At 36.0% G+C, this 14996-nt stretch overlaps 1 protein-coding gene across 1 annotated transcript in view; it reads right to left on the bottom strand.

Moving 5' to 3' along the window:
• The window catches only part of MDGA2 (MAM domain containing glycosylphosphatidylinositol anchor 2), a 916038-nt gene that overhangs the window by 305350 nt on the left and 595692 nt on the right, over nucleotides 1-14996 (bottom strand).

Here is a 14996-nt window from a genome sequence, read left to right as displayed (position 1 = left end):
TCTGGAGATTCCTAAGGAAGGAGGCCACTTTTGATCTTGCTTTAAGATGACTTGGTGAAGGGAACATTTTCCACCCTCAATTTCCAGAATGCCTATTAACTTATTTGACTCCTCATACTTTTTCCAGGCCATCAGCAGGGATCTAGATCAGAACAGGAGCAGCTAAGACAGCAACCAGTGCCCACATGGGACTCTGGCATCACAGCTGGCAGCTTTTACCCTGCTACACCACCATGCCAGCCCCTGCTATAACTCTTGCTTCATCCTCATTACGTTCTTATTTTTCTGCCCTCTCTGTAAATATTATCACACTAACAATCAACTGTAGACTATGTGATTCTTCTCTATTTTGTTTCTTTGTTCATATATTTTCACAGGGCCTAGCAGAAATGGTATATTGCCAACTTTCATATACCTTCCTGTTCACTGTAAAAAAAATAAAATTACACTAAGGAAAGTCAATTTTTTAAAACTCATGCCAGTTAGGGCACATGCTAGCAAATTTTAATAAGTTGCCAGTTGCTGAATTAAAATCAACTACAGCAGTGGGGTGGGTGATTGGCTCAAAAGTTCTTTTTCTTGATTTTCATGCTACCAAGAGGGATATGATTGCTGTAAAAATTCATCAGAGGAGATGTTTACCCTGGCAGTTAACATGCGAATTTCAGTGTTTGCATCCCACAAGCAAGTGCCTCAGTTATTCTTCTGGCCTCCCTCCCAATTCTGAGTTCACGCTGATGAAAGAATGGTGATGGCTCAAGTAGTTGAGTCCCTGCCACCCATGGGAGAGACCTAGATTCAGTTCCCGGTTCCTGGCAACAGCTTGGTGCAGCCCCTGCTATTATGGACAATTTAGGAGTGCATCTGCTAATGAAAGTGAAACTGAGCCTCTAAACAATATCTTGAATGCAGATGCTAAACACCATCAGGCCAATTGCTGAGCTCCCCTCACTTATCTTGAAGTGTTCTTGCCCAGCTTTTGAAAGTAAATCAACCACTTACTAAAATTAACTCACTAACTGAAGGAGTAGTATAGACTGGCTCTGCAAGTTTCAAATCACCTGACTGAGAATATCATTTGCTTCTCCAATAGATAATACCTTGATTGCCACTATTGTCTTGAGAGGTTTATCTTCAGATAATTCCTGGTACAAGACAGAAAGTAACTGCCACCTGGATATAGCCCACAGAGACTAAAGCATAATAAAAATTCCCTAAACATGATCTCTCAGGCTAATCAAACAGAGGCACTATCAACCAAACAGGAAACTGGACACATGCTGGACACACACCTCTCATCCCTATTGCAACCCAAACAACCCTTCACCCCAACCAACCCCTTGGGGGAGACTGGGAATTAAGCAATAGCTGCCCAGCTCCTTGCTCTGTGCTTCGTAACTGACACCTCTTTTCTTCCACTGATCCAATGTCAGTGATTGGTTTTCTGTGCACTGGATGAGCAGAAACAGTTCTGGGGGTTCTATCGCAATTCCTCCAACCAGTTTTGGGGGTTGTTCTATATCAGAGGCTCTCTCACCCACTCCTGGCCTCTCAAATAATAACTTAAATAGTTTTTCAATATGTGTACTTATGGCCACATTTTTCTATATGTATATTACATTTTAATAAAAAAGTTTATACTAAATTAATTTATTTTACTGAACAGATCATGAATTAGTACATACTCTGCCAAGTACTTTCCAAATTCTGGGAACACAATGAAAAGGACAAGTTTGAACTACACATGTTTGAGTGATAAATATCTAAAGAGAGGATGAATTTAAAGCAACTTAAGTGGTATCAGATAAATAAATACAGAGAAATTTGGAAGTACGGTAAGCTATTTCAGATGCGACAGTTTGGGAAGCATGCCTAAAGAAGTTGTATCTGACTTGAAACCTGAAGGACCAGAATGATAGGTAAGGGATGAGTGACATAGCATGGCACAGGAAACCACAACTCTGGAGACTGAAAGAAAACTAAAGTTGGGTTGTCCAATGGGACTAACTTCCCAAACTGAGGTGAGTATGGAATGATACGAAACCTCTGAGACCGGAAAAAGCCAGAGTGGGTGAGCTGGGAGAGTAGATATGACTTTATCCTAAAGTTACCTAGGCTGTGTTTCATGCTACTAAACTCATCTGACTTTTATAAACCAGGCTTGTGTTTTATTTCATGGAAAATATTTTAACATGATTTCCATCAACCGTACTGTCTGTTATACCAAATAGCTTCCCCTTCAGTCATTTTGAGAATTACCTAGCAAACATTATTTCAAGGAAGTTTTCAAGCTAAAAGTTCTTGCCACTGAGCCTGCCTCTAAAAATCTTTCCTCTTATAAGCTTTCATTTTCAAAGTTGCTATTTACCTATATCACTAGTATTTGTGTATATTCTTATGTGTGTTTTATGCCACTTACATTACATAATTGTATTCATCATGTGTTTTACATTTTTGGAGATAACTTCATTTGAATTCTAATCCTTGCCATTTGTACAGTGTTTTGAGTGTTGTCAAAATGAGTAGAAGTAAATAACAGGAAAAGAATAGCTTTCATTGAACATTGCCGAAATACATTGATTCCTATAGAAGTGATAGGAATGGAAAAAAAATCTTAACATAAAAATAGGCTGCAAAATGGGTGAATTTAACCACTTACATGAAAGATCTTAGGAGCTGGCACTGTGGCATAGTGGATAAAGCAATCGCCTGCAGTGCCGGCAAACCATATGGGTGCCGGTTCGAGTCCCGGATGCTCCACTTCTGATCCAGCTCTCTGCTATGGCCTGGGATAGCAGCAGAAGATGGCCCAAGATCTTAGGCCCCTGCACCTGCGAGAGAGACCAGGAAGAAGCTCCTGGCTCTTTGCTTATGATCGGCACAGCTCTGGCCATTGAGGCCAATTGGGGAGTGAACCAGCAGATGGAAGACCTCTCTCTCTATCTGCCTCTTCTTCTCTCTCTGTATAACTCTTTCAAGTAAAATAAATAAATCTTTTTTGAAAAAGAAGAAAGATCTTTAAAATGAAAACTATAAAACATTAAGGAAAGAAAAAGAATAATATGACATAAAAATGGAAATCTTCCATGTACATGGATTGGAAGAACTAGTATTATATACAAATATCCGTACTACCCAAAGCAATTTAGATTAAATGCAATCCCAAGCAAAACACCAACAATATTCTCCTCAGATAAAGAAACCAATGACCCAAAATTTCATATGGAATCACAAGAGACCCCAAAGAGCTAAAGCAATTCTAAACAAGAAAAATAAAACTGGAGGTATTATAATACAAGATTGCAAGACATAATACTAAGCAGTCAAAATCCAAACAGTCTTGTACTGGCACAAGAATAGACGTGTGGACCAAAGAAACTGATTAGAGACCCCTAAAATTAATCTGAGTATACAACCAACCAACTTTTACAAGCTAAAATAACTCCCTGGATAAAGGATGGTTTCTTCAACAAGTGGTGCTGAGAAAATTGGATCTCTGCATGCAGAAATACGAAACAAGACCCCTTCCTTACAACCTATACAAAAATCAACTCACAATGGATCAGGGGTCTAAACCTAAGAACTGATCATCAAATTACTAGACAAAAACATAGGGGAAACACTACAAGACACTGGTATAGGCAAAAACTTCTTGGGTAACATCTCAGAAGCATAGACAATAAAGGCAAAAACACAAAAATGGGATTACATCAGGCTAATAAGTTTCTGTACAGCAAACAGTCAACAGAAACAACTGACAGAATGGGAGAAAATATTAGCAAACTAAACATCAGAGAAAGGATTATTATCCAGTATATATAGGAGCTCAAGAAACTCAAAAACAACAAAACAAGCCATCCAGTTAAGAAATGGTCTAAGATCATGAACAGGTATTGTTCTTAGAATGAAATACAAATGGCCAACAGACACATGAAGAGATGCTCAGGATCACTAGCCATCAGGGAAATGCAAATAAAAACCAAAAGAGGTTTCACCTTATCTCAGTGAAAATGGCTATCATCCAAAAAAAAAAAAAAATTACAAATGCTGATGAGGATGTGGAAGAAAAGGTTAATATGCTGTTGGTAGGAATGTAAACTAGTGCAACTATTATAGAAGACAGTATGGAAATTCCTCAGAAATTTAAAAATATCCCACTCATCCTACTCTTGGGAATTTACTCAAAGAACATGAAATCAGCATATGAAAGAGGTACAAGTATCCACATGTTTATAATAGCTCAACTCACAGTAGCTAAGATATAGAAGCAACCCATATATCTATCAACATATGACTAGATAATGAAAATTTGGTATATGTACATTATGGAATACTATTCATCCATAAAAATGAATGCAATCCTGTCTTCACAACAAAATAGATGCAGTGGGAGACCATTATTCTTAATGAAATAAGCCAGCCCTCAGAGAAAAAATACATTGCTTTCCCCGATTATGGGAACTAATACACAGAGTTCAAAAAATGTAATGTAGGGGCCCGCACTGTGGCGTAACAGATAAAGCCACCACCTGGAGTGCCCATTTCCCATATGGGCACCAGTTCTAGTCGAAGCTGCTCCACTTCTGATCCAGCTCTCTGCTATGGCCTGGGCAAGCAGTAGAAGATGGCCCAAGTCCTTGGGCCCCTGTACCCATGTGGGAGACCCAGAAGAAGCTCCTGGCTCCTGGCTTTAGATTGGCACAGCTCCAGCCACTGTGGCCAATTGGGGAGTAAACCAGTAGATGAAAGATCTCTCTCTCTATCTGTCTCTCCTTCTCTCTCAGTGTAACTCTGCCTTTCAAATAAATAAATCAGTCTTTAAAAAAGGCAATGTCTATGAGCAAAACTTTGAGACTTGATTATCGTTTTAGCCCTTGTCTATCCTCCTGAGGAACAGTGGTCTTTCTAGTTCCCACCTGTTGGATTCTTTATATAGTGGAAGTTTAAGCTTGTGATTAGAAAGTAAATTGAAAGTATGGATTGTAAAAATTAACAGAAAAATAAGAAAGGAGTGAAGAAAGAGGGGAGGGGAGGGTGAGAAATATCATTATGCTCTTAAAACTGTATATTTATTCGCTTTATACAAATAAAAATATTAAAACATATCTATGAATGTAAGCTATGGGACATTCATAAAAAATTAAGAAGCCAATTATGGATAAGAGAATGTAAATGGAAATAAATCCTCAAGAGAAATAATTATAAAATAATCAAATATATTAGAAACAATACCTATGAAATTATGGCCATTAAATTGCAGAGGTCACTCTTTTAATGGATACATTTGTGAAACATTTTGTAAACCTTAGATTTTTATTGTCAAGAGTGCTTTTGGCATTTATGTCACCCCAAAATAAAGGATACAAGTTGGGCAGTAATATTGATACTTTAGGGCTTACAAAAAGAATTGTTACTCTTTGAGATGAAGGCCATTCTTTTTTTTTATTATTAAACTTTTATTTAATGAATATAAATTTCCAAAGTATAGCCCATGGGTTACAATGGCTTCCCCCCTCCCATAACTTCCCTCCCGCCCGCAATCCTCCCCCTTCCCGCTCCCTTTCCCCTTCCATTCATGTAAAGATTCATTTTCAATTCTCTTTGTATACAGAAGATCAGTTTAGTATATATTAGGTAAAGATTTCAACATTTTGCCCATATAGCAACATCAAGTGAAAAAACTACCATTGGATTACTAATTATAGCATTAAATAGCAATGTACAGCACATTAAAGACAGAGATCCTACATAATTTTTTTTTTAAATTAATTAATTTTCTATGCCATTTCCATTTTAACACCAGGTTGTTTTTTTTTTCCATTTCCAATTCTCTTTATATGCAGAAGATCACTTCAGTATATAATTAGTAAAGATCTCATCAGTTTGTGCCCACACAGAAACGCAAAGTATAAAAATACTGTTTCAGTACTAGTTATAGCATCACTTGGCTTTAGACGACACATTAGGGACAGATCCCACATGGGGTGTAAGTACACAGTGACTCCTGTTGCTGATTTAACAATTTGACACTCCTGTTCATGGCGTCAGTAATCTCCCTAGGCTCTAGTCATGAGTTGCCAGGGCTATGGAAGCCTTTAGAGTTCGCTGACTTTGATCTTATTCCGATAGGGTCATAGTCAAAGTGGAAGTTCTCTCCTCCCTTCGGAGAAGGGTACCTCCTTCTTTGATGGCCCCGTTCTTTCCACTGGGATCTCACTCACAGAGATCATTCATTTAGGTTTTCTTTTCTTTTTTTTTTTTTTCCATGATATCTTGGCTTTCCATGCCTGCTATACTCTCATGGGCTCTTCTGCCAGATCTGAATGCCTTGAGGGCTGATTCTGAGGCCAGAGTGTTGTTTAGGACATCTGCCATCCTATGAGTCTGCTGTGTATCCCACTTCCCATGTTGGATCTTTCTCTCCCTTTTTGATTCTATCAGTTAGTATTAGCAGATACTTGTCTTGTTTGTGTGATCTCTTTGACTCTTAGACCTATCAGAGCTATCAATTGTGAGCTAAAATTGATCACTTGGACTAGTGCGATGGCATTGGTACATGCCATCTTGATGGGATTGTGTTGGAATCCCCTGGCACATTTTTAACTCCACCATTTGCGGCCAGTCCGATTGAGCATGAAGCCCATTCTTTTAAAACCAACAAGTATGTTCCAAAAAGTACAATGGTTTGCATACACATACTCTACTTAATTCTTCAGAACACAGTAGCAAAATGTTAATATTAGGACAAAGAAAGAAAGAAAAATCTCGAAATCTGCAATTTCCAAATACTCAACCACCATGAATGAGACTGCAAAATCATTCTAGGTGATATAAAATAATTATTTTTCCAACTCAGAAATTAAAATATCAATAGGTATGAGACTACAGGACCCATGTAAAACTCTCTACTGAATTAAAAAATAGGATTAACTTATACATCATGTAAAGGGATGATGGACTAATACAGACAGCCTGTTTAAGAAAATAAAAATACAATATGCAGACATAAATCAGAATTAGAAGCCTACCCACTTAATAAACCACTTCTGGAAATGATGTAGAATACAATTATAAAAATATAGCATGAGGTATAGCAATAGAAAATATGATTATGTATATACACACACACAGATACATGTTATCAAATGTTATGTATGTTTATATGTGATTCTATATATACAATTAATACCTTATTATCTACAATTGCTTTATGACATAACATTAATTTGATTTTCTTAGCCATATAAAATTGCTATTCTGTGATGTTGGGAGATTTTTGCATGAGAATTTCAGTAATCTGCAAAAAAGAATTTTGAGTTGATCATTTTCTAATTGCATAATTAGCCTATTTGGTCTAATTATAACTAATTATGTAATTGATGTAAATATGCTCAGTTTTGTAATTAGTTGGTATAATTACAATCCACAAAATGATGTCATGAACATTTTACAAAAGTTCTAGAAAATGGCAAGTGAATGTGCAACTTGAAAAATTTAAGTACACAATTACAAAATAATGTGCAATAACTATATTTAAACTTTTATAACCACATTTTAAATATAAGATATAAATACATACTATTCATTTAGACAGTGGCCCCTTACCATTATTGACATTGCTCTAGGAATATAATACCCATACAAGAAGTATTTCTATGCTACAAGAAGTATTTCTATGCTACTTATAGAAACTGGAGCTTAAAAAGTTCTTTAGTTGTTTATGATGATCCTTAGATATCACAAAGAAAAGTAAAATCCTCTAATGTATTCATTCTGGTACCTCACATGATTGACTTATTAAAACTTGTAAATAATGATAATTGCTAGTCTATGTCTTTTAATATTGAGTAGAGGTACAAAAGGCATAATTATTCCTTTTAGACTTATTACATTGTAGTTTTGTGAATTCATAACAGCCTTAAGTAACTTAGACCAATATCTTTCTGGAAACATTATCTATCAAAAACAATAAATAAGGTTGTGTCACTCAATGGGATCATGAAATAAAGATTCAATTCAAATTGATATAGTTATTAACCTAGCATGAATGGACATGCAGGGTAGAGATATATCACATGGTCTCAGAAAGTATACTGAGTAGCATTATTATTGAAAACACAATATCCTTAAAAGAAATTTAATTTTCTCACATCAAAAAAGTAAGCAGACATATGATCTGCCATCTGAATCCTCACAATATAGTCCCAATATGCCTTCCCAGCATCACAGCCAACTATTACCCACATACCAATTATTTTTCCAGCCAACTTGATAAACTGTCTTCCTTGTTTGTTTTCTGCAGGTGCTTTTGCTTCCACTATAACACTGCCTCCATGGCAGCAGCCATACCTCTATGTTGACCAAGAATTTTCCTTTGTATTACAATAACTGTACACCTCAATTTCCCTTATATAACAGCAGAATTAGTGGAGGAGGAGCCTTTCCTGGTGACCTCTAGATCTCAGACACCAACTTACTAATTTCTTACACTTAGTATATCTCAGTTATTTTAACTGGATCTTACTAACATTATGAAGTTACAAAATCCATAAGCTATAGATATAAGGACATACATTCAAGTCTTTTGCAGTGGTTTGAATATCCCTTCCAAAACTGACACTGAAATTTAACTGCTACTGTACAGGGAGGTGGGGCCTTTATGAAGAGATATCTTGGGAGCTCTACCCTCATGAATGAATTAATATGGAATAATCATCATGGGAGTGAACCTTGTTAGAATAGTGAGGCCCCATCTCTCATTGTCTTTTGCCACACCATGTACTCTGCCATGTTAGGATGCAACTAAGAAAGACCTCTCCAGATGCCGAAAACTTGATATTGGATTTCCAAGAGTCTATAATGGTGAAAAATAATTCACCTTTCTTTACAAATTTATTGTAAATTAATTCTTTATTCTCTATATTAACAAGTTTGTGGTATTCTGTTGTAACAGCAGTAATACAAATAATATGATAGTAAAATGGAAATTTTTTCAGTAAAAATTATGTATGACAGTAAAAAATCATTATCATCTCACAGTAATAGAATATAAAATCACTAGCACAATAAGCAAAAGGAAAAGTAAACACCATTGCAAACTTGCACAAATAGCAAAGTCATATTCCAGGAAGGCAAAATAAATCTGTGCAAACAGTTCAACTATTCAGATTTATATTTTACCATCGTGAAAATAAAACAGCAACTAAGTCACCTGGATTGTTCTCCATGGCTGGACAACCATAATTCAGCTCATTTCCAAATTTCTAAGGCAGTTGTAAGCTACAAATGAGGACACTATCTTCTATCCAGTAGACTCAGGGGTAAAAATGTTTCCCATATCATTTTCATCTGCATTATTAAACTTTGTCTTAGAATCTAGACTTCTCAACCTATTACTTCTAATATTTCTTCTTCATTATAACTTTTAGGAAACTTTTATTCTAGAGCTTTCTGTGAAAGCACATGAAACTATCAATGTTCTTTGTACCACTACATCTATCCAGAAGAATCTATATACAACTAAAAATCTGTCCTGAAATAAAGCCTGAAGGACATAAAGAAGAGTTTCAGAATAGTACCTGCAGGGGCCCAGATACAGCAGTCGGGTGGCAATGAGTGGTTCATCGCTTTCTAAGGAGTAGGAATGCATTGTCAAAGTCACATACTGTTGCTCCACTTATTTTATATTACCAGACAGATTCATGTATTTGTGCTACCTTTTCAGTCTCAGTAGGTATTTGCATTTGTGATTCTTACACAAAAGTAAACCTAATAGAGCACAATTGAAAAAGAAACACTTGAATGTGTGGGAAGCTATTTTATACAGCTACCTGTCTTGTTGCTGAGGAGCAATTTCTTATAGGAAACTCTCCAAATATAATGCTAATAGCAGTCACCATCAGAGTAGTAGCTTCAGTAGCATTCTCCTCAAATTGATCAGGAGATTCAACCCCTCAACATTTTAGCAGTCATTCTGTAGAGACCACCCCAACAACTCTGAGATTTAAGTTGAAACACAAATTCAAATTTGTATATTCAAAATATTCAAAACAAGCCTGAAAAAAAACGAACACCTCTGAGGACTTATTCTTCCTGATTTTAAGAGTTATTATAGTTGAAATCTTTACCTAATATATACTAAACTGATCTTCTGTATACAAAGAGAATTGAAAATGAATCTTTACATGAATGGAAGGGGAAAGGGAGCGGGAGGGGGGAGGGTTGCGGGTGGGAGGGAAGTTATGGGAGGGGGGAAGCCATTGTAACCCATAAGCTATACTTTGGAAATTTATATTCATTAAATAAAAGTTTAATAAAAAAAGAGTTATTATAAAGCCACAATAATTAAGACAGTATGATATTGGCCTAAAGATAGAAAAAAAAAATGAGTGGGAAGAATAGTAGTTCATAAACAGATACCAATATACACGCCAACTGAGTACTCATCTAGGTGCCGAGGGAACACAGTTGTGAAAGGAATGTTTCAATAAGAAATATGTATACCCATTGCAAAAGCAAAACAAAACAAAACTCAATGAACTAATGCATTCCCTTACACTATAAACAAAATTAACACCGAACAGAAACAGCAAATTGGATGATAAACTTAATGGATAAAGATTCTGCTTGAACATAAAAAGAAGTAGGCATCTGGCTCTGGGGTCAGGATGCCACTTAAGTTACTTGGGTTCGAGTTCTGATTCTGTTTTTGATTCCTGCTTCTTGAAAATGTGTATCCTACAAGGCAGTAGGCAATGGTCCAAATACTTGGGTCCTCACTACCCACGTTGGGAATTTGGATTAAGTTCCAGATTCTCAGCTTCAGCTTGGACCAACTCTGGTTGTTGCAGGCTTTTAGGGGGTAAACCAGTATATAGCATATCCTCTCTCTCTCTCTCTCTCTGCCTTTCAAATAAACAAAATTAATATATAAAATTTTAGGAATAATTATTTTATAATAAAAATCTGTACATGTAAAATACTTGAAATGCAATAAATACAAAAAAGTAAATACGATTGTACTATTTTAGCCATTATTATTGAGAAAATGGGAAAGTAATGATCAAGGATATAAAGTTTAATCTTTAAGGTTACCAATAAATGATACTAAGATAATAAACTCAGGGAAAACAGAATGATAAAAATATTTTATAAATCCAAAAGAAGTCAAGAAAAAGGCAAAATAAAATAAGTGAATTATATACTGGTAGAAAGAAACAGTTTATCTATTACTTGATTAAATGTATTATAAGCTAAGATTGTCCCACTCGATTAAATCTACAACAAAATCTATTTATTAGTTACAAGTGAAATATTGTAGGTGTAGAGACATAAAAAGTTAAAAAGTAGAAGCAGAATTGAATGTTTATCACCATCTATACACCTCTCCTGTCCCCAAAACACTCATCTAACGAAAGCTTGTGCCATTACACTGAAAAACAGAAAACACGTTAAGGCAAGAAACACTCCTGGAGATTAAGGAAGATAATTCTGAAAGATAATCGACTAAGAAGATAAAATATCAGGAAGGTAACAGACATCTATAATCCACTAATAAGATCATCTATGATACAACATTCTAAATCCCGAAGCAGTAATAATACCTCTTCAAAACATGCTCATCTAAAGTAAAAATGACAGCAAAACCGACAAATCCACACCTATACTCACAAGGGTTAACTGATCTCTCTTAATAGCTCTGAGAACAGCAGATGAAAAAAATCAGAAAAAATACAGATTTAAATAATACAATTAGAAAACGTGAACTAACTGGCACTTGAAAATTTTAGAATGCACAATATTTTCAGTGCATACACAATATTTATGAAAACAGACCACAGGCTATGCACAAGGCAAATTTCAATTTCTGAGAACTGAAGTGATTCAGAATATGTTTTGTGGCATAGTAGAATTAAACTATAAATCAATTAAAAATTACAACTACAAAATCTCCAATAGTTGGAAATTAAATACATTAAAATGGATTCATTTATTTTTATTTTTTTTTTATTTTTATTTTTTTTGACAGGCGGAGTGGAGAGAGAGAGAGACAGAGAGAAAGGTCTTCCTTTTTGCCGTTGGTTCACCCTCCAATGGCCGCTGCGGCCAGCGCACCGTGCCGATCCGAAGCCAGGAGCCAGGTGTTTCTCCTGGTCTCCCATGCGGGTGCAGGGCCCAAGAATTTGGGCCATCCTCCATTGCCCTCCTGGGCGATAGCAGAGAGCTGGCCTGGAAGAGCGGCAACCAGGATAGAGACCGGCACCCCGACCGGGACTAGAACCCTGTGTGCTGGCGCCGCAAGGCAGAGGATTAGCCTGTTAAGCCACGGCGCTGGCCAAAATGGATTCATTTCTAACATCCTTCTCATTTATGTTTCACTGTTTCTTTATTGGTTATAAAGAAATTTACAGAGAGTGATTCAGGAATTACTTGTGCCTTGAAGCTAACTTTAACTATTCCACAGCTAGTAATTCAGATGTCTCCAAAGGAGTATTAGTTCAATTTTTAACAAGTTTGCTGAGAATCTTCCATGTGCCAGGCGTTGTTGAACTGTTAAGAGCAGACTAAGACTCTATAGTTAGAGTTTATGTCTGAAAATACAAATAATTTTATCATTTGTCCCATGATAAAAATAAAACTTGTTATTGGGAAGTAGTAACTACAGCAAGGCAGAGATTACTTCTTACATGATGGTGCAGTGAAAGATTTTGTGGGCAAATGAAATAAAAAGATAAATTCATTCTGGTGCTAAATATTTTGCATTCTGTGCATAATTTTTCTTGACACACATTTTCCACGAACTTGCTGATGACTCATCGTAGATTTGTCAGGGAAATTCTCCTTGCGGTGATGAATCTCACGTATTAAGAAGAGCCCCAGTGTGTTATCAAATACAGCACATTCTGGGATCAACACTGTGCAGAACCCCAGCATAGACAAGCACGGCCAGCTTTAGCATGCTTTGACTAGAGCAGATTAGCAGCTCAGGTAAAAGACTCCAAGGCAAGGCATGGTAGAAGCCTGTTCTAATAGACCACAAGACATCATTTGGATTTATTGTGAACATTGGGAAGCCACTAGAGATATTAAAACAGAAAAAATACCTTATCATTTTGTATTTCTAAATTATCACTCTGGACGTTTGCAGTTTTCTGTAATAAAGCATGAATGCCAAGTAGGAGACTACTGTTGTGTTCCATGAAGGGATAATAGAACTTGTGTGATATGGTTCATCTGTGTGTATCAGTTGTATACAGTATATGAAGGTTGAGTTCTACAAGGAAAAAGCATCAATGACCTCCTCTCTATGAAAAAACCAACCAAGAATATGGCTGCAAGAAGTAGACTTGCTATATGTTGATGTCTGAGTCTTTCTATTAGTTTGGACTAGAACATATATTGTATGTTAACAAATTAAGTGTTCATCTAAAATAAAAATATTGAAATTTTTTTCGCCACCTAAATTTTCTGGACACATACTAATACCAGCTAAAGAAGAAGGAAGGATAAGCCACATAATTAAAGGCAGGAAAATCTTTTTAAATAAGCACAAAAGCAGCATGATTGATAATTATTAACTAAAATTGTTTAATCTAGCACACAGTATTGCAAGGAAAAACTGATTATATTTCTTAGATTTTTAGACACTTTCTGTTATTGTTCACTCTCCAGATAGCCACAATGAGGCTGAGGCTGAAGCGGTGAGCCAAGAACTCAATAGAGGTCTCCAACAGGGTGGCAGAAAACCAACCACCTGAGCCATTAGGGACCATCAGGTCAATGACTCTTCCTCTTAGGTATTTTCCCAAAGATTTAATGTAGACTAAGCAGCAGATTTATGAGCAAAGCAAAGGTGGGATGTGGTGCCAGTTAGTAAACACTAATATTCAGATAGAAGGAAGTATTCATAATAGCATGTTTGAATAAAGGAGTTGTTTTCTCACAAGGGGGTAGCTGGATAAAACAGAAAGAGAAAGCGAAAGTGATTTTTTAAGAGGGCAGAATCAATAGCTACAAGTTTCAGAGCTCTTCCAAGATGGCCTCCCAGAACTGTTTCCGTAGAATAGAGACAGGTTCAAAGAATGAGTGATAACCTTGTTTAATAGCTTTAAACCAAATTCTTAGTTATTCTGATAGTTTAAAAGATTTCCCAAAATTTGGACAAGGTCCATATGTCCATTCCCAAGTGCTCAGACTATCTGCAGATGAGACAACAGTGAACAGGTGTTTAGAATTATCTCAATCCATAAAAATTACGTTTCACAAAATTCCAGATGAAAATTTGTGTCCTAAATTGTTACAATGGTCAATTTTAAAAAAATAATGAAAAAAGATGAATCAAACTGGTGAACTTTTATCTGGATGAGAATGATTTTATTTCTCATTTTTTTAGCCAATGCAAACAATTTTAGTAAAAAGAGAAGAATGAGTTGCAGTAGTACAGAATATTTAGGGGAAATTAAATCCTACCTTGCAGGCTGAACACAGTTGATACCTTAGGGGCCTCAGTCAAGAGGAGTCAGATCAGAATAGGCTTCAATACTCTGCCATGGAAGACTACTAGCAACTCATGTGCAATGATGATTTTCAGAGGTATACAATGTGGCAAGGCACAACTGCTCTACACCTTACTTACCATTGCAAATAGGGATATCAAAATCTCTCCATGTAAGACATATTTTCCACAAAAACAAACCAGCCAGCAAAATGTATCATTATGTACTCTACAGTGAAACACGAATAAATGCTTGGACAAAGAAATGTTAGGATGCATACAGATAAAAACATATTAAAGAGTTAACATTTCAAACAAAATGTTGGAAATTCATTTTTTTACATAAAAAAATTACCCTTCACATTCATATTTGAGTCCTCTAAATCTTTCAGTCAAGGACCTACTGTTCTTAAAAGGCCAAATTAGGGGAAGTTATCTTTCCTAGCAGCCATAATATTACATGTTGCTGAGTTAGGAAAGTATTTTAGCAAAGTATGACAGA

Source organism: Lepus europaeus, chromosome 11 (genome assembly GCF_033115175.1).
Source record: "Lepus europaeus isolate LE1 chromosome 11, mLepTim1.pri, whole genome shotgun sequence".
In the NCBI taxonomy this organism is placed as follows: domain Eukaryota; kingdom Metazoa; phylum Chordata; class Mammalia; order Lagomorpha; family Leporidae; genus Lepus; species Lepus europaeus.
This window is presented reverse-complemented; position numbering and strand designations above follow the sequence as displayed.